Source organism: Bombina bombina, chromosome 11 (genome assembly GCF_027579735.1).
Source record: "Bombina bombina isolate aBomBom1 chromosome 11, aBomBom1.pri, whole genome shotgun sequence".
Classification (NCBI taxonomy): domain Eukaryota; kingdom Metazoa; phylum Chordata; class Amphibia; order Anura; family Bombinatoridae; genus Bombina; species Bombina bombina.
Genome location: NC_069509.1, coordinates 9,362,586 through 9,385,283, shown reverse-complemented (window position 1 = coordinate 9,385,283; position 22,698 = coordinate 9,362,586).

Here is a 22,698-nt window from a genome sequence, read left to right as displayed (position 1 = left end):
CCATTTAGGGAGGTGGAATGGATTAAATACTTGGGACTGGATCACTAAAGACCCTAGACTATGGTATGCGAAAAATCTTATAGGAGGGTTAGAGAAGTGCGAAACGTACTGTAAAAGATGGATAACAATACCTATTTCTAGTTTGGCTAGAGCCATGCTAATTAAAACTATAATTTTCCCATGCATATTATACATATTGCAAAATATGCCATTAATTTTAAAACAAAAATATTTCAACAAATTTAATAAGATATGTGCGAGGTTTGTTGGGGAGGGGGGAACTAGATGTGCAGCAGAAAAACTATCACTCCAGTTTAAAGCCAGGGGTTTAGCGCTCCCTAATATAAAGTTATATAATCTGGCGGCATTAGCTAAATACGCCATGGATTGGATGTTAGAAGGGGACTATGTGACATATTGGAAGTTAGAGTCAGATTTGTGTGCCCCCTATGCTCTAAAAGCATTTCTGCATTGTGAACCAAAGAATCTACCCAAAACTATCTCACAATACATGGTGTTGAATAATGTAATAGTGGCATGGCATAAGATCGGTAAGGTGATAGGATTAAAGGTAGGTGCATCTAGATTCTTACCAATTATAGGTAAACCCAACTTCCAACCAGGGGCCCAATCCGATATGCAGCGTCGCCCGCAAAAGCCGGCGACGCCAAATTTTGCGCGGGTTTGGTATCCTATATACGGCGTAACCTAGAAGTTACGCTCGTATATTTCTGCCTTCGGCCGTAGTTTTTTGGCCCATAGACAGGTATACCAAACCCGAGCAGTTTGGTATCCAATATACAGTGTAAGGACTTACGTGGCGAAAATGGAGAAATCTTACTCCATTTTCACCTCGCCACAAATTGCAGGCGTAGTAAGCCTTACGCTGAGTATAGGAGCCCCGTAACTCCCTAAACTACCTGCAAAATAAAACCTAACACCTAACGCATGCGCAATGTCTATCTACCTGTCAACCGCAATCCCCCGCCGCAATCCCTAATAAAGTGATTAACCCCTAAACCGCCGCTCCCGGACCCCGCCGCCACCTACATTAAATGTCTAACCCCCTAATCTGACCCCCCTACACCGCCGCTACCTATTTTAACTATATTACCCGCTAATGTGAGCCCCCTACCCCGCCGCCACCTACATTAACTATATTACCCCCTAATATGATCCCCCTACACCGCTGCCACCTATTTTAACTATATTAACCCCTAATGTGAGCCCCCTACCCCGCCGCCACCTACATTAACTATATTACCCCCTAATCTGACCCCCTTACATCACCGCCACCTATATTAAAATTATTAACCCCTAATCTAATCCCCCTACACTGCCGCCACCTATTTTAAATGTATTAACCCCTAATCTAATCCCCCTACACCCCCGCCACCTATATTAAATGTATTAACCCCTTATCTAATCCCCCTACACTGCCGCCACCTATAATAAAATTGTTACCCCCTAAAATACTAAAGTGTCCCTACACTGCATTTCCCCAAAGTAATCAGCTCTATTACCAGCCCTTAAATGGGCCTTTTGCGGGGCATTGCCCCAAAGTAATCAGCTCTTTTACCTGTAATCTGACCCCCCTACACCGCCGCCACCTATATTAAATATATTAACCCCTAATCTAATCCCCCTACACCGCCGCCACCTATATTAAATATATTAACCCCTAATCTGACCCCCCTACACCGCTGCCACCTATATTAACTATATTAACCCTATCTAACCCTAACACCCCTAACTTAATTATTATTGCTATAAATCTAAATAATATTATTAACTAAAATATTCCTATTTAAAACTACTTACCTATAAAATAAACCCTAAGATAGCTACAATATAATTAATAATTACATTGTAGCTATTTTAGGGTTTATATTTATTTTACAGGTAACTTGGTATTTATTTTAACTAGGTACAATAGCTATTAAATAGTTAATAACTATTTAATAGCTACCTAGTTAAAATAATTACCAATTTACCTGTAAAATAAATCCTAACCTAAGTTATAAATACACCTAAACTATCAATAAATTAATTAAATAAACTACAATTATCTAAACTAAAATATAATTAAATACACTAAACTAAATTACAAAAAACAAACACTAAATTACAAAAAATGAAAAGAGATTACAAGAATTTTAAGATAATTACACCTAATCTAAGCCCCCTAATAAAATAACAAAGCCCCCCAAAATAAAAAAATGTCCCGACCCTAAACTAAATTACAAAAAGTAATCAGCTCTATTACCAGCCCTTAAAAGGGCCTTTTGTGGGGCATTGCCCCAAAGTAATCAGCTCTTTTACCTGTGAAAAAAAAAAGAACAACCCCCCCATTACAACCCACCACCCACACACCCCTACTCTAAAACCCACCCTATCGCCCCTTAAAAAAACCTAAGTCTAACCCCCAAGTGGTCCTTACCTGTCCTGAAGACCAGGCGGAGAAGTCTTCTTCCAGGCGGCGACCTCTTCTTCTTCCAGGAACCAGCCGGCGCGGAGCGGAGGAGTTGAAGACCGATGACTGCGGAGCTGAAGACCGTCCTCTCTGGAACTGAAGACGCAGCAATGCAGGAACTGAACATCGGCAACGCTGGAACTGAAGACCGGAGCCATGGAGCGTGGAGGATCCTCTTCATAAGATCGCCGCCGTACACTGAATAGGAATTCAAGGTACGCGATTAAAAATGGCGTCCCTTGAATTCCTATTGGCTGATTTGAGCCGTCAAATTCAAATCAGCCAATCGGATAAATGTTACTTTAATTCTATTGGCTGATTTGAATAGCCAATAGAATAAGAGCTACTGTAATTCTATTGGCTATTCTAATCAGCCAATAGAATTAAAGTAGCTCTTATTTTATTGGCTATTCAAATCAGCCAATAGAATTAAAGTAGCTCTCATCCGATTGGCTGATTTGAATTTGAAGGCTCAAATCAGCCAATAGGAATTCAAGGGACACCATTTTTAATTGCGTACCTTGAATTCCTATTCAGTATACGGCGGCGATCGTATGAAGAGGATCCTCGACGCTCCATGGCTCCGGTCTTCATTTCCAGCGTCGCCGATCTTCAGTTCCTGCATCGCCGCTCTTCAGTTCCAGAGAGGACGGCCTTCAGCTCCGCGGTCATCGGTCTTCGACTCCTCCGTTCCGCGCCGGCTGGTTCCTGGAAGAAGAAGAGGTCCCGCCTAGAAGAAGACTTCTCCACCTGGAACAGGACCTTCTCCGCCGGTGTTCAGGACAGGTAAGGACCACTTGGGGGTTAGACTTTTTTAAGGGGGGATAGGGTGGGTTTTAGAGTAGGGGTGTGTGGGTGGTGGGTTGTAATGGGGGGGTTCTTTTTTTACACAGGTAAAAGAGCTGATTACTTTGGGCCAATGCCCCACAAAAGGCCCTTTTATGGGCTGGTAATAGAGCTGATTACTTTTTGTAATTTAGTTTAGGGTAGGGACATTTTTTTATTTTGGGGGGCTTTGTTATTTTATTAGGGGGCTTAGATTAGGTGTAATTAGCTTAAAATTCTTGTAATCTTTTTTTATTTTTTGTAATTTAGTGTTTGTTTTTGTTGTATTATAGATTAGTTTATTTAATTAAATGTAATTGTAGGCAATTGTAGTTAATTTATTTAATTAATTTAATGATAGTGTAGTGTTAGGTTTAATTGTAACTTAGGTTAGGATTTATTTTACAGGTAATTTTGTAATTATTTTAACTAGGTAGCTATTATAATAGCTATTGTACCTAGTTAAAATAAATACAAAGTTGCCTGTAAAATAAATATAAATCCTAAAATAGCTACAATATAACTATTAGTTATATTGTAGCTATATTAGGGTTTATTTGATAGGTAAGTATTTAGTTTTAAATAGGATTAATTTATTTAATTATAGGAATATTATTTTGTTTTATTTAAATTATATTTATGTTAGGGGGTGTTAGGGTTAGACTTAGGTTTAGGGGTTAATACATTTATTATAGTAGCAGCGACGTTGTGGGCGGGAGATTAGGGGTTAATAATTGTAGGTAGGTGGCGGCGATGTTAGGGAGGGCAGATTAGGGGTTAATACAATTTATTATAGTGTTTGCGAGGCGGGAGTGCGGCGGTTTAGGGGTTAATACATTTATTATAGTGGCGGCGAGGTCCGGTCGGCAGATTAGGGGTTAATAATTGTAGTTAGGTAGCGGCGACGTTGGGGGGGCAGATTAGGGGTTAATAAATATAATATAGGTGTAGGCGATGTTAGGGGCAGCAGATTAGGGGTTCATAGCTATAATGTAGGTGGCGGCGGTGTCCGGTCGGCAGATTAGGGGTTAAAAAATTTTATTAGAGGGTTTGCGATGTGGGGGGGGGGCTCAGTTTAGGGGTACATAGGTAGTTTATGGGTGTTAGTGTACTTTATAGCACAGTAGTTAAGAGCTTTATGTTCCCGTGTTAGCCCATAAAGCTCTTAACTACAGACTTTTTTTGGCAGCAGGAGTCTTGTCGGTAGAGGCTCTACCGCTCACTTCTTCCAAGACTCCAAATACCAGCGTTATGCAAATCCCATAGAAAAGATAGGATACCAAATTGACGTAAGGGGATCTGCGGTAGCCTGGAGTCGTGGAAAGAAAGTGAGCGGTAGACCCTTTCCTGGCTGACTCTAAATACCAGCGGGCGGTAAAAAGCATCATTAGGACTCCTTAACGCTGCTTTTGACGGCTAATGCCAAACTCTAAATCTAGCCGTTAGTGTTTATTTTATTTTGTAACTTAGTGTTTGTTATTTTTTGTATTTTTTGTAACTTAGTTGTTAGTTTTTTGTAACTTTGTAATTTTTAATTGTAGAATTAAATTATTTGAGTATGGTTAGGTGTTTAAATATATAATATAGTTAATTTAATTTGTAGCTTAATGTAATTTTAGTATAACAGTTAGGGTAGATTAATTATTAGGTTAATATAGTTTAATGCAATTTAGTATAACAGTTAGGGTAGATTAATTATTAGTTTAATGTAGTTTAATGTAATTTAGTATAGCAGTTAGGGTAGATTAATTATTAGTTTAATATAGTTTAATTTAAATCTAAAGGTAAGTTTAAATTTATTATAAGATAGGGTTGCGTTAATTTTTAATATAAAGTTAGCGGGTTGTTAGGTTTAGGGGTTAATAGGTTCATTTAGTTTATAGCGATGTGGGGGGCTGGCGGATTAGGGTATAATAACTTTATGTAGGTGGCGGCAGTGTCGGGAGGCAGATTAGGGGTTAATAAGTATAATGTAGGTGGCGGCGGTGTAGTGGGCAGCAGATTAGGGGTGTTTAGACATGTTAAGGTGTTAGGTGTAAACATAACTTTTATTCTCCCATAGGAATCAATGGGATATCGGGCAGCAGCGAACATAAGCTTTCGCTGCTTTCAGATTCCCATTGATTTCTATGGCATCCGCCGCCTCCAGGGCGGCGTATTGAAAAGTAGGTACGCTGGGCCGGAATAGTGGCGAGCAGGGCCGTCTTTAACACAGGGCAAAAGGGGCAGCTGCCCAGGTCCCAGTCTTTGTTGAGGGGCCCAAGACTGCTGATGTCATGGGGCCACAACAAAGACTGTCAGTCCTAATAACACACACAGCCAGTCCTAATACTGTCACATTCAAAAAATCTCTGCTTATATTTATTTGTGAGAAACTGTGCCAGACCGTGCCGGTGTCATGTAACATGCCAAGCTAGTGCCATGTGCTGTTTTAGATGTGCACTGTGCAGCACTGAATGCTAAGCCCTAACTTGGCATCCAGCCATTCCCATTGCATCAGAAAATGTCCTGCTGGGGTTACCACTGTTACCAGGTGACTGCTGGTGGGGATTGTTTCTGGGTAGGGCTGACTGTAGGCGCATGCAGCAGAAAGCTGGAGCGGAAGGCACGTGAGGATTTGAGCATCTGTGAAGCTGCATACACTGCTGTCTTCAGTCTTGAGGCTGTGTGACTCATCTCACACTGTATCCATGCAGTCTTGGGCAGACAGCATCCAGTCTGCTGGTCCCCTTAGCCCTGCTCTTTCTGCTGTGGCCCTAAGATCAACTAACTGAAGTTTGTTAGGGGAACAGTGCTTTGTAGAAAGGTGTCAGTGGGAAGAATAAGTGAGTGCACACATGCCCCTCCCCATGCAGCATTGTCTAGTGCAAGGTGAGAGGGAACTTGTTCCTAGCAAAGAAGTGACATGTGCTGCTGTGGCTGATGTATAGTGTCATGCTGATACTTCACACATTAATGTAAGGTTTATTTTTATAGTTTTTGTTCTCTCTCTGTCTCAGATTTTACAGCTTCCCATAGTAGTTCTGCTGTTCCAGTCAGTAAACTTATATTTGTCTGCACCTTCATGCTTCCTCCTCAGTCTTTACGTTTACCTTGCTTTGCTCCTGTTGGCTGCCCTAAATCTCTTTAACCAGCTAACCTCATACCAGAATCACATTCAAAGGCATATTAAATTAATCCACAATGGAGGAATGCTTAGGTCCAGTTTCACATATTGCTAATTATTTCATTTTTTAAATGATTAGCTCAGCAGTGGATGATCCACTGCTGGGCTAATAATTAAAATAAATAAGTAAAATAAATTAATTTAGTTGTTATTTGGGATGTTGGGGTGGAGAGCAAAATTGCATGGGGGGGGGGGGGCACAAGAAAATGTTTGCCCAGGGTCCAGTCAATATTAAAGCCGGCCCTGGTGGCGAGCATACCTGGTAGATATTTGTTAACTAGCAAAAGTAATCAGATAGTGCAGAATTTGCATTCGGAACATCTGTAATGACGTAAGCATCGATCTGTGTCGGACTGAGTCCGGCGGATCATATGTTACGTCACAGATTTCTACTTTTGCCTGTCTGTAGGCTTTGATAAATAAGGAGATTCAAGCTCGCCACAATTACGCTGCGGAATTCCAGCACATTTGCAGTTGATGGCTTGATAAGTAGGCCTCATTATCTTTATATATGCATGTGTGTCTGTCTCTTTATCTGTATATCTGCCTGTCTGTCTCTTTATATGTAAATACTCTTTATCGGTATATATGCCTGTCTGTCTCTTTATCTGTATATGTCTGTCTGTCTTTTTTCTTTATCTGTATATATGTCTGTCTGCCTTACTCTCTATATTGGACCCGTCGCCCGCAATTTTAAATCCCATAAGCTAACATAGAACTGCGTCACAAATCGGTATCACATATTCAGCGCAAGATCTTACACGGCGAAAATGGAGAAATTTTACTCTATTTTCACTTCGCCACACATAGGCAGACGGAGCAAGACTTGCGCTGAGTATGTGAGCACCATAATCCCCTGAAAATAGTAACTAACATCTAACGCATGCACAATATCTATCTACCTCCTGAAAATAACTAAACACCTAACGAATGCGCAATATCTATCTACCTGCCTGTCAACTGCCAATCCCCACCGCAATAACTAAATAAATGTATTAACCCCTAATCCGACAACCCCCACAACGCAATATGCCTTATTAAACTATTAACCCCTAATTCGCCATTCACCCACATCACAACAAACCTATAAATCTATCAACCCCTAATCCGCCAAACCCCCACAACGCAAATAACCAATTTAATTACTAAGCCCCCTAACCTAACAACCACTAAATTAACCCCAAATTATATAAAATAATAAAATACTAAATTATAATTAAAATAAAAAATTCTAACAGAAAAATAAACCTAAAATTAAATGAATCTAAAATGACCAAAAATAAAAAAGTCTAACATTACAGAAAATAATAAACAAAATTATTAAAAATAAAAAATTAAACCTAATCCCTATGAAAATAAAGAAGCCCCCCAAATAAAAACACCCCCTAATCTAATGCTAAACTACCAATAGCCCTCAAAAGTGCTTTTTGAAGAGCATTACCGCAAGTTAAACAGCTCTTTTTGCATTTAAAATAATTCTAAGCCCCCCCCAACAGTAAAACCCACCACCCACCAAACCCCCCAAAATAAATAAACCTAACACTAAAAAAACCTAAACTACCCATTGCCCCTAAAGGGGCATTTGTATGGGCATTGCCCTTAAAATGGTATTCAGCTCTTTTACTGCCCTTAAAAGGACAATCAGCTCTTTTACTGCCCTTAAAAGGGCATTTAGCTCTTTTACGATTGCCCATTAAAACCCTGATCTAACCCCCCCAAAAAAATCCTAACTCTAACCCCCAAATAGGTACTCACCGTTCCTGAAGTCCGGCGGAGAAGGTCCTGTTCCAGGTGGTGAAGTCTTCTTCTAAGCAGGGACCTCTTCCTTCTTCATCCAGGATCAAGCCGGCGCGGATCGGAGATGAGTGCCGAGCAGGACCAGCGACCGCGGAGCCGTGAAGTGTGGAGGATACTCTTTGTACGATCGCCGCTAAATAGTGATTTCAAGGTACACGTTTAAATATGGGGTACCTTGAATTCCTATTGTCTGAAAAATTTAAATCAGCTAATAGGATGAGAGCTACTCAAATCCTATTGGCTCTCATCCTATTGGCTGATTTAAAATTTTCAACCAATATTTAAACGCGTACCTTGAATTCACTATTCAGTGTGCGGCGGCGATCGTACAAAGAGGATCCTCCGCGCTCTACGGCTGCCGGTCCTGCTCCTTGCTCATCTCTGCTCTGCGCGGGCTTGGTCCTGGATGAAGAAGAGGTCCCTGCTTGGAAGAAGATGTCGGTCGCTTGGCAGAAGACTTAACCGCCTGGAACAGGAACTTCTCTGCTGGACTTCAGGGACGATGAGTACCTATTTGGGGGCTAGAGTTAGGATTTTTTTGGGGGGGGGTTTAGATTAGGGCTTTAATGGGCAATCGTAAAAAAGAGCGGAATACCCTTTTAAGGGGGCAATGGGTAGTTTAGGTTTTTTTAGTGTTAGGTTTATTTATTTTGGGGGGTTTGGTGGGTGTTGGGTTTTACGGTTGGGGGGGGATTTAGAATTTTTTTTAAATACAAAAGAGCTGTTTAACTTAGGGCAATGCCCTACAAAAAGCCCTTTTAAGGGCTATTGGTAGTTTAGCATTAGATTAGGGGTGTTTTTAATTTGGGGGGGCTTTTTTATTTTCATAGGGATTAGGTTTAATATTTTTATTTTTGATAATTTTGTTATTTTCTGTAATGTTAAACATTTTTATTTTTGGTAATTTTAGATTAATTAATTTTTATTTAATTTTAGGTTTATTTTTCTAAGTACGATTAGGATTTTTTTATTTTAATTATAATTTAGTATTTTATTATTTTATGTAATTTGGGGTTAATGAAGTGGGTATTAGATTAGGGGGCTTAGTAATTAAATTAGTTATTTGCGTTGTGGGGATTTGGGGTTAATAGGTTCATTAGGGTACTTGCGTTGTGGGGGTTTGGCGGATTAGGGGTTAATAATTTTATTAGGATTGTTGCATTGTGTGGGTTTGGCGGTTTAGGGGTTAATAGTTTGATTAGGATTATTGCGTTGTGTGGGTTTGGCGGATTAGGGGTTAATAGATTTATAAGGTTTGTTGTGATGTGGGTTAATGGCGGATTAGGGGTTAGTACATTTTTTTTTGGTAGTTTGCGATGTTGGGGTTGGCGGATTTAGGGGTTAATAGTTTAATTAGGCATATTGCGTTGTGGGGGGTTTTCGGTTTAGGGGTTAATACTTTTATTATTAGTTGCAATGTGGGGTGATTGCGGATATAGGCGTTTTTACGTGTCGGGTTTATTTTTGGGAGGCGGGTTAGACATTTACGGGAGATTTGATATTTTTTTTATTTTCTTATGTGCTGGCAAATTCTAAAGTGCCATAAGTCACTGGCGACTCCAGAAACGTGTATTTACGCACATTTCTGGACATCGCTAGTTTATCCGACTTACAGCAGTTTATGAACTGCCGGCGCCATATATGTGATACCCCAATGTGAAAGGTGAAATTACGAACGGCGCAAGTTTCAGCAGTTACGCTGAAGCTTGCGCTGCATATGTAATCTCGTCCTATATGTATATATGTCTGTCTCTTTTTATGTATATATGTCTGTCTCTTTATCTGTATATATGTCTGTCTCTTTTTATGTATATATGTCTGTCTCTTTGTATATATGTCTGTCTCTTTTTATGTATATATGTCTGTCTCTTTATCTGTATATATGTCTGTCTCTTTATCTGTATATATGTCTGTCTCTTTATATGTATATATGTCTGTCTCTTTTTATGTATATATGTCTATCTCTTTATCTGTATATATGTCTGTCTCTTTTTATGTATATATGTCTGTCTCTTTATCTGTATATATGTCTGTCTCTTTTTATGTATATATGTCTGTCTCTTTTTATGTATATATGCCTGTCTCTTTATATGTATATGTCTGTCTCTTTATTTTTATATATGTCTGCCTGCCTTACTCTTTAGCTGTATAGGTGTCTGTCTGTCTCTTTATCTGTATATTTATCTATTTGTCTGTCTTTCTTACTCTATATCTATACATGTCTATCTGGTCCATCATTTTATGATGCTGACTCACTAAAGGACAAAGGGATGAGTCAGCTTTAGTGAATATACGGCATAAAATAACAGAGGAGCTTGTGAAGCTTAGAGACTTATCTGTGCCCCCATTTATGTATATCTGCCCCAGTCGCTATTTGTCAGGAAACTGTAGCCACATCTTTCGGTGTCACTGTATTAACCTCTGACTCCCTCCCACTCACACATCAAAGCCCTATACTCCGGCTTCCTGCTGTGATCTCAGCTTGTGGCATCAGGCGGGCACTGGGCACCTCTAGGACAGGATGCCAGTGATTTTACCACTGGCTGTCACAGTGAGCTGTATTCATGCCAGCACCCCCCCACACACACATTATATCTGTATCTGATTTAAAGGCATAGAGGCGTCATTGTCTCAGAATAAGTGGGTCACACATCAGACAACCCCCCCCCCCCCACACACACACACACACCCAGCTGAGCTGCTTATGATTCTCACACACCCTCCCTCCGCAAGATGGTTTCATGCCTCTGGCAGTGCTGGAGTTAATACTGTGATGCTCTGCAGCACTGGTTAAAAGCACTGATAAAGCAATGGTCTGCAGGATGATTTAGAGCACTAAATGTAACTGCAGATTATTGTGTGACAAAATAAATATGCTCCCCTGCAGCAGATGCCTTAGCAATGTCCTATAACAAGGCCTGAAAAACTCCACAGCCCTGGGTGTCACAGTTGGCTCATAACTGCTTATATCTATCCTGCCTGGCTCCTCGAGTTTCTTGCTGGTCTCTTAATTTCAGATACATTTTTGGAGCCCTGATCTGCAGATTCATGGGTTGTGAGCCACTATCCAGCTGTGCTGTGAGATGTATTACTGTACAGATCAGAGATCTGTTCCCCAGTCACATCAGGACCTCACCTTGTCATCATGTCATGAAGGGTCAGTTGTAGGGCCACCAAATGACTAATTCCTCTTAATGACTCACAAGGATTTGTGCCCCCAATGAGGCATGTGAAAGAGTTTGCAACACTGATCTGTTGGTGACAATTTTACAGTGACATTTTTAAATCAATGGGACATTTTGTCAGTCACAAAGTTTTGCAGCAAACTGAACTGAACCTTGATGTGTGAGGTCAGGCTGCCATGAATAATATATAAAGACAACAAATAGCTGTGTTATATTGTCTGGGGAGAGCAAGGTGCACTGCAGGGATCAAATACAAACTTAGCTGTGTTTGTACTGTTTGTACTCGTGTGTGTTATATTATCTCAGCATTATGTACAGCTGGGTGTAAATACTCAGTGTGATATGACACTAGATATAACTCAGCATTATATACAGCTGGGTGTAAATACTCAGTGTGATATGACACTAGATATAACTCAGCATTATGTAAAGCTGGGTGCAAATACTCAGTATGATATGACATTAGATATAACTGAGCATTATGTACAGCTGGGTGTAAATACTCAGTGTGATATGACACTAGATATATCTCAGCATTATGTACAGCTGGGTGTAAATACTCAGTGTAATATGACACTAGATATAACTCAGCATTATGTACAGCTGGGTTTAAATACTCAGTGTGATATGATACTAGATATAACTCAGCATTATGTACAGCTGGGTGTAAATACGCAGTGTGATGTGACACAAGATATAACTCAGCATTATGTACAGCTGGGTTTAAATACTCAGTGTGATGTGACAAAAGATATAACTCAGCATTATGTACAGCTGGGTGTAAATACTCAGTGTGATGTGACCCTAGATATAACTCAGTATTACGTACAGCTGGGTGTAAATACTCAGTGTGATATGATACTATATATAACTCAGCATTATGTACAGCTGGGTGTAAATACTCAGTGTGATATGACACTAGATATAACTCAGCATTATGTACAGTTGGGTGTAAATACTCAGTGTGATATGATACTAGATATAAATCAGCATTATATACAGCTGGGTGTAAATACTCAGTGTGATATGACACTAGATATAACTCAGCATTATGTACAGTTGGGTGTAAATACTCAGTGTGATATGATACTAGATATAACTCAGCATTATGTACAGCTGGGTTTAAATACTCAGTGTGATGTGACACTAGATATAACTCAGCATTACGTACAGCTGGGTGTAAATACTCAGTGTGATATGATACTATATATAACTCAGCATTATGTACAGCTGGGTGTAAATACTCAGTGTGATATTATACTAGATATAACTCAGCATTATGTACAGCTGGGTGTAAATACTCAGTGTGATATGATACTAGATATAAATCAGCATTATATACAGCTGGGTGTAAATACTCAGTGTGATATGATACTAGATATAAATCAGCATTATGTACAGCTGGGTGTAAATACTCAGTGTGATATGATACTAGATATAAATCAGCATTATATACAGCTGGGTGTAAATACTCAGTGTGATATGACACTAGATATAACTCAGCATTATGTACAGTTGGGTGTAAATACTCAGTGTGATGTGACACAAGATATAACTCAGCATTATGTACAGCTAGGTGTAAATACTCAGTGTGATGTGACACTAGATATAACTCAGCATTACGTACAGCTGGGTGTAAATACTCAGTGTGATATGATACTATATATAACTCAGCATTTTGTACAGCTGGGTGTAAATACTCAGTGTGATATGACACTAGATATAACTCAGCATTATATACAGCTGGGTGTAAATACTCAGTGTGATATGACACTAGATATAACTCAGCATTATGTAAAGCTGGGTGCAAATACTCAGTATGATATGACATTAGATATAACTGAGCATTATGTACAGCTGGGTGTAAATACTCAGTGTGATATGACACTAGATATATCTCAGCATTATGTACAGCTGGGTGTAAATACTCAGTGTGATATGACACTAGATATAACTCAGCATTATGTACAGCTGGGTTTAAATACTCAGTGTGATATGATACTAGATATAAATCAGCATTATATACAGTTGGGTGTAAATACTCAGTGTGATGTGACACTAGATATAACTCAGCATTATGTACAGCTGGGTTTAAATACTCAGTGTGATGTGACAAAAGATATAACTCAGCATTATGTACAGCTGGGTGTAAATACTCAGTGTGATGTGACCCTAGATATAACTCAGTATTACGTACAGCTGGGTGTAAATACTCAGTGTGATATGATACTATATATAACTCAGCATTATGTACAGCTGGGTGTAAATACTCAGTGTGATATGACACTAGATATAACTCAGCATTATGTACAGTTGGGTGTAAATACTCAAGTGTGATATGATACTAGATATAAATCAGCATTATATACAGCTGGGTGTAAATACTCAGTGTGATATGACACTAGATATAACTCAGCATTATGCACAGTTGGGTGTAAATACTCAGTGTGATATGATACTAGATATAACTCAGCATTATGTACAGCTGGGTTTAAATACTCAGTGTGATGTGACACTAGATATAACTCAGCATTACGTACAGCTGGGTGTAAATACTCAGTGTGATATGATACTATATATAACTCAGCATTATGTACAGCTGGGTGTAAATACTCAGTGTGATATTATACTAGATATAACTCAGCATTATGTACAGCTGGGTGTAAATACTCAGTGTGATATGATACTAGATATAAATCAGCATTATATACAGCTGGGTGTAAATACTCAGTGTGATATGATACTAGATATAAATCAGCATTATGTACAGCTGGGTGTAAATACTCAGTGTGATATGATACTAGATATAAATCAGCATTATATACAGCTGGGTGTAAATACTCAGTGTGATATGACACTAGATATAACTCAGCATTATGTACAGTTGGGTGTAAATACTCAGTGTGATGTGACACTAGATATAACTCAGCATTATGTACAGCTAGGTGTAAATACTCAGTGTGATGTGACACTAGATATAACTCAGCATTACGTACAGCTGGGTGTAAATACTCAGTGTGATATGATACTATATATAACTCAGCATTTTGTACAGCTGGGTGTAAATACTCAGTGTGATATGACACTAGATATAACTCAGCATTATATACAGCTGGGTGTAAATACTCAGTGTGATATGACACTAGATATAACTCAGCATTATGTAAAGCTGGGTGCAAATACTCAGTATGATATGACATTAGATATAACTGAGCATTATGTACAGCTGGGTGTAAATACTCAGTGTGATATGACACTAGATATATCTCAGCATTATGTACAGCTGGGTGTAAATACTCAGTGTGATATGACACTAGATATAACTCAGCATTATGTACAGCTGGGTTTAAATACTCAGTGTGATATGATAGTAGATATAAATCAGCATTATATACAGTTGGGTGTAAATACTCAGTGTGATGTGACACTAGATATAACTCAGCATTATGTACAGCTGGGTTTAAATACTCAGTGTGATGTGACAAAAGATATAACTCAGCATTATGTACAGCTGGGTGTAAATACTCAGTGTGATGTGACCCTAGATATAACTCAGTATTACGTACAGCTGGGTGTAAATACTCAGTGTGATATGATACTATATATAACTCAGCATTATGTACAGCTGGGTGTAAATACTCAGTGTGATATGACACTAGATATAACTCAGCATTATGTACAGTTGGGTGTAAATACTCAGTGTGATATGATACTAGATATAAATCAGCATTATATACAGCTGGGTGTAAATACTCAGTGTGATGTGACACTAGATATAACTCAGCATTACGTACAGCTGGGTGTAAATACTCAGTGTGATATGATACTATATATAACTCAGCATTATGTACAGCTGGGTGTAAATACTCAGTGTGATATTATACTAGATATAACTCAGCATTATGTACAGCTGGGTGTAAATACTCAGTGTGATATGATACTAGATATAAATCAGCATTATATACAGCTGGGTGTAAATACTCAGTGTGATATGATACTAGATATAAATCAGCATTATGTACAGCTGGGTGTAAATACTCAGTGTGATATGATACTAGATATAAATCAGCATTATATACAGCTGGGTGTAAATACTCAGTGTGATATGACACTAGATATAACTCAGCATTATGTACAGTTGGGTGTAAATACTCAGTGTGATGTGACACAAGATATAACTCAGCATTATGTACAGCTAGGTGTAAATACTCAGTGTGATGTGACACTAGATATAACTCAGCATTACGTACAGCTGGGTGTAAATACTCAGTGTGATATGATACTATATATAACTCAGCATTTTGTACAGCTGGGTGTAAATACTCAGTGTGATATGACACTAGATATAACTCAGCATTATGTACAGCTGGGTGTAAATACTCAGTGTGATATGATACTAGATATAACTCAGCATTATGTACAGCTGGGTGTAAATACTCAGTATGATATGACACTAGATATAACTCAGCATTATGTACAGCTGGGTGTAAATACTCAGTGTGATATGATACTAGATATAACTCAGCATTATGTACAACTGGGTGTAAATACTCAGTGTGATGTGACACTAGATATAACTCAGCATTATGTACAGCTGTGTGTAAATACTCAGTGTGATATGACACTAGATATAACTCAGCATTATATACAGCTAGGTGTATATACTCAGTGTGATATGATACTAGATATAACTCAGCATTATGTACAGCTGGGTGTAAATACTGAGTGTGATGTGACACTAGATATAACTCAGCATTATGCACAGTTGGGTGTAAATACTCAGTGTGATATGATACTAGATATAACTCAGCATTATGTACAGCTGGGTTTAAATACTCAGTGTGATGTGACACTAGATATAACTCAGCATTACGTACAGCTGGGTGTAAATACTCAGTGTGATATGATACTATATATAACTCAGCATTATGTACAGCTGGGTGTAAATACTCAGTGTGATATTATACTAGATATAACTCAGCATTATGTACAGCTGGGTGTAAATACTCAGTGTGATATGATACTAGATATAAATCAGCATTATATACAGCTGGGTGTAAATACTCAGTGTGATATGATACTAGATATAAATCAGCATTATGTACAGCTGGGTGTAAATACTCAGTGTGATATGATACTAGATATAAATCAGCATTATATACAGCTGGGTGTAAATACTCAGTGTGATATGACACTAGATATAACTCAGCATTATGTACAGTTGGGTGTAAATACTCAGTGTGATGTGACACAAGATATAACTCAGCATTATGTACAGCTAGGTGTAAATACTCAGTGTGATGTGACACTAGATATAACTCAGCATTACGTACAGCTGGGTGTAAATACTCAGTGTGATATGATACTATATATAACTCAGCATTTTGTACAGCTGGGTGTAAATACTCAGTGTGATATGACACTAGATATAACTCAGCATTATATACAGCTGGGTGTAAATACTCAGTGTGATATGACACTAGATATAACTCAGCATTATGTAAAGCTGGGTGCAAATACTCAGTATGATATGACATTAGATATAACTGAGCATTATGTACAGCTGGGTGTAAATACTCAGTGTGATATGACACTAGATATATCTCAGCATTATGTACAGCTGGGTGTAAATACTCAGTGTGATATGACACTAGATATAACTCAGCATTATGTACAGCTGGGTTTAAATACTCAGTGTGATATGATACTAGATATAAATCAGCATTATATACAGTTGGGTGTAAATACTCAGTGTGATGTGACACTAGATATAACTCAGCATTATGTACAGCTGGGTTTAAATACTCAGTGTGATGTGACAAAAGATATAACTCAGCATTATGTACAGCTGGGTGTAAATACTCAGTGTGATGTGACCCTAGATATAACTCAGTATTACGTACAGCTGGGTGTAAATACTCAGTGTGATATGATACTAGATATAACTCAGCATTATGTACAGCTGGGTGTAAATACTCAGTGTGATATGACACTAGATATAACTCAGCATTATGTACAGTTGGGTGTAAATACTCAGTGTGATATGATACTAGATATAAATCAGCATTATATACAGCTGGGTGTAAATACTCAGTGTGATGTGACACTAGATATAACTCAGCATTACGTACAGCTGGGTGTAAATACTCAGTGTGATATGATACTATATATAACTCAGCATTATGTACAGCTGGGTGTAAATACTCAGTGTGATATTATACTAGATATAACTCAGCATTATGTACAGCTGGGTGTAAATACTCAGTGTGATATGATACTAGATATAAATCAGCATTATATACAGCTGGGTGTAAATACTCAGTGTGATATGATACTAGATATAAATCAGCATTATGTACAGCTGGGTGTAAATACTCAGTGTGATATGATACTAGATATAAATCAGCATTATGTACAGCTGGGTGTAAATACTCAGTGTGATATGACACTAGATATAACTCAGCATTATGTACAGTTGGGTGTAAATACTCAGTGTGATGTGACACAAGATATAACTCAGCATTATGTACAGCTAGGTGTAAATACTCAGTGTGATGTGACACTAGATATAACTCAGCATTACGTACAGCTGGGTGTAAATACTCAGTGTGATATGATACTATATATAACTCAGCATTTTGTACAGCTGGGTGTAAATACTCAGTGTGATATGACACTAGATATTACTCAGCATTATGTACAGCTGGGTGTAAATACTCAGTGTGATATGATACTAGATATAACTCAGCATTATGTACAGCTGGGTGTAAATACTCAGTATGATATGACACTAGATATAACTCAGCATTATGTACAGCTGGGTGTAAATACTCAGTGTGATATGATACTAGATATAACTCAGCATTATGTACAACTGGGTGTAAATACTCAGTGTGATGTGACACTAGATATAACTCAGCATTATGTACAGCTGTGTGTAAATACTCAGTGTGATATGACACTAGATATAACTCAGCATTATATACAGCTAGGTGTATATACTCAGTGTGATATGATACTAGATATAACTCAGCATTATGTACAGCTGGGTGTAAATACTGAGTGTGATGTGACACTAGATATAACTCAGCATTATATACAGCTGGGTGTAAATACTCAGTGTGATATGATACCATATATAAGTCAGTATTATATACAGCTGCGTGTAAATACACAGTGTGATATGACACTAGATATAACTCAGCATTATGTACAGCTGGGTGTAAATACTCAGTGTGATATGATACCATATATAAGTCAGCATTATATACAGCTGGGTGTAAATACATAGTGTGATATGACACTAGATATAACTCAGCATTATGTACAGCTGGGTGTAAATACTCAGTGTGATATGATACCATATATAAGTCAGCATTATATACAGCTGGGTGTAAATACTCAGTGTGATATGATACTAGATATAACTCAGCATTATGTACAGCTGGGTGTAAATACTCAGTGTGATGTGACACAAGATATAACTCAGCATTATGTACAGCTGGGTGTAAATACTCAGTGTGATGTGACACAAGATATAACTCAGCATTATGTACAGCTGGGTGTAAATACTCAGTGTGATGTGACACTAGATATAACTCAGCATTACGTACAGCTGGGTGTAAATACTCAGTGTGATATGATACTAGATATAACTCAGTATTATGTACAGCTGGGTGTAAATTCTCAGTGTAATGTGACAGTAGATATAACTCAGTATTACGTACAGCTGGGTGTAAATACTCAGTGTGATATGATACTATATATAACTCAGCATTATGTACAGCTGGGTGTAAATACTCGGTGTGATATGATACTATATATAACTCAGCATTATGTACAGCTGGATGAAAATACTCAGTGTGATATGACACTAGATATAACTCAGCATTATGTACAGCTGGGTGTAAATACTGAGTGTGATGTGACACAAGATATAACTCAGCATTATGTACAGCTGGGTGTAAATACTCAGTGTGATGTGACACTAGATATAACTCAGCATTACGTACAGCTGGGTGTAAATACTCAGTATGATATGACACTAGATATAACTCAGCATTATGTACAGCTGTGTGTAAATACTCAGTGTGATATGACACTAGATATAACTCAGCATTATATACAGCTAGGTGTATATACTCAGTGTGATATGATACTAGATATAACTCAGCATTATGTACAGCTGGGTGTAAATACTGAGTGTGATGTGACACTAGATATAACTCAGCATTATATACAGCTGGGTGTAAATACTCAGTGTGATATGATACCATATATAAGTCAGTATTATATACAGCTGTGTGTAAATACACAGTGTGATATGACACTAGATATAACTCAGCATTATGTACAGCTGGGTGTAAATACTCAGTGTGATATGATACCATATATAAGTCAGCATTATATACAGCTGGGTGTAAATACATAGTGTGATATGACACTAGATATAACTCAGCATTATGTACAGCTGGGTGTAAATACTCAGTGTGATATGATACCATATATAAGTCAGCATTATATACAGCTGGGTGTAAATACTCAGTGTGATATGATACTAGATATAACTCAGCATTATGTACAGCTGGGTGTAAATACGCAGTGTGATGTGACACAAGATATAACTCAGCATTATGTACAGCTGGGTGTAAATACTCAGTGTGATGTGACACAAGATATAACTCAGCATTATGTACAGCTGGGTGTAAATACTCAGTGTGATGTGACACTAGATATAACTCAGCATTACGTTCAGCTGGGTGTAAATACTCAGTGTGATATGATACTAGATATAACTCAGTATTATGTACAGCTGGGTGTAAATTCTCAGTGTAATGTGACAGTAGATATAACTCAGTATTACGTACAGCTGGGTGTAAATACTCAGTGTGATATGATACTATATATAACTCAGCATTATGTACAGCTGGGTGTAAATACTCAGTGTGATATGACACTAGATATAACTCAGCATTATGTACAGTTGGGTGTAAATACTCAGTGTGATATGATACTAGATATAAATCAGCATTATATACAGCTGGGTGTAAATACTCAGTGTGATGTGACACTAGATATAACTCAGCATTACGTACAGCTGGGTGTAAATACTCAGTGTGATATGATACTATATATAACTCAGCATTATGTACAGCTGGGTGTAAATACTCAGTGTGATATTATACTAGATATAACTCAGCATTATGTACAGCTGGGTGTAAATACTCAGTGTGATATGATACTAGATATAAATCAGCATTATATACAGCTGGGTGTAAATACTCAGTGTGATATGATACTAGATATAAATCAGCATTATGTACAGCTGGGTGTAAATACTCAGTGTGATATGATACTAGATATAAATCAGCATTATATACAGCTGGGTGTAAATACTCAGTGTGATATGACACTAGATATAACTCAGCATTATGTACAGTTGGGTGTAAATACTCAGTGTGATGTGACACAAGATATAACTCAGCATTATGTACAGCTGGGTGTAAATACTCAGTGTGATGTGACACTAGATATAACTCAGCATTACGTACAGCTGGGTGTAAATACTCAGTGTGATATGATACTATATATAACTCAGCATTTTGTACAGCTGGGTGTAAATACTCAGTGTGATATGACACTAGATATTACTCAGCATTATGTACAGCTGGGTGTAAATACTCAGTGTGATATGATACTAGATATAACTCAGCATTATGTACAGCTGGGTGTAAATACTCAGTATGATATGACACTAGATATAACTCAGCATTATGTACAGCTGGGTGTAAATACTCAGTGTGATATGATACTAGATATAACTCAGCATTATGTACAACTGGGTGTAAATACTCAGTGTGATGTGACACTAGATATAACTCAGCATTATGTACAGCTGTGTGTAAATACTCAGTGTGATATGACACTAGATATAACTCAGCATTATATACAGCTAGGTGTATATACTCAGTGTGATATGATACTAGATATAACTCAGCATTATGTACAGCTGGGTGTAAATACTGAGTGTGATGTGACACTAGATATAACTCAGCATTATATACAGCTGGGTGTAAATACTCAGTGTGATATGATACCATATATAAGTCAGTATTATATACAGCTGCGTGTAAATACACAGTGTGATATGACACTAGATATAACTCAGCATTATGTACAGCTGGGTGTAAATACTCAGTGTGATATGATACCATATATAAGTCAGCATTATATACAGCTGGGTGTAAATACATAGTGTGATATGACACTAGATATAACTCAGCATTATGTACAGCTGGGTGTAAATACTCAGTGTGATATGATACCATATATAAGTCAGCATTATATACAGCTGGGTGTAAATACTCAGTGTGATATGATACTAGATATAACTCAGCATTATGTACAGCTGGGTGTAAATACGCAGTGTGATGTGACACAAGATATAACTCAGCATTATGTACAGCTGGGTGTAAATACTCAGTGTGATGTGACACAAGATATAACTCAGCATTATGTACAGCTGGGTGTAAATACTCAGTGTGATGTGACACTAGATATAACTCAGCATTACGTACAGCTGGGTGTAAATACTCAGTGTGATATGATACTAGATATAACTCAGTATTATGTACAGCTGGGTGTAAATTCTCAGTGTAATGTGACAGTAGATATAACTCAGTATTACGTACAGCTGGGTGTAAATACTCAGTGTGATATGATACTATATATAACTCAGCATTATGTACAGCTGGGTGTAAATACTCGGTGTGATATGATACTATATATAACTCAGCATTATGTACAGCTGGATGAAAATACTCAGTGTGATATGACACTAGATATAACTCAGCATTATGTACAGCTGGGTGTAAATACTGAGTGTGATGTGACACAAGATATAACTCAGCATTATGTACAGCTGGGTGTAAATACTCAGTGTGATGTGACACTAGATATAACTCAGCATTACGTACAGCTGGGTGTAAATACTCAGTATGATATGACACTAGATATAACTCAGCATTATGTACAGCTGTGTGTAAATACTCAGTGTGATATGACACTAGATATAACTCAGCATTATATACAGCTAGGTGTATATACTCAGTGTGATATGATACTAGATATAACTCAGCATTATGTACAGCTGGGTGTAAATACTGAGTGTGATGTGACACTAGATATAACTCAGCATTATATACAGCTGGGTGTAAATACTCAGTGTGATATGATACCATATATAAGTCAGT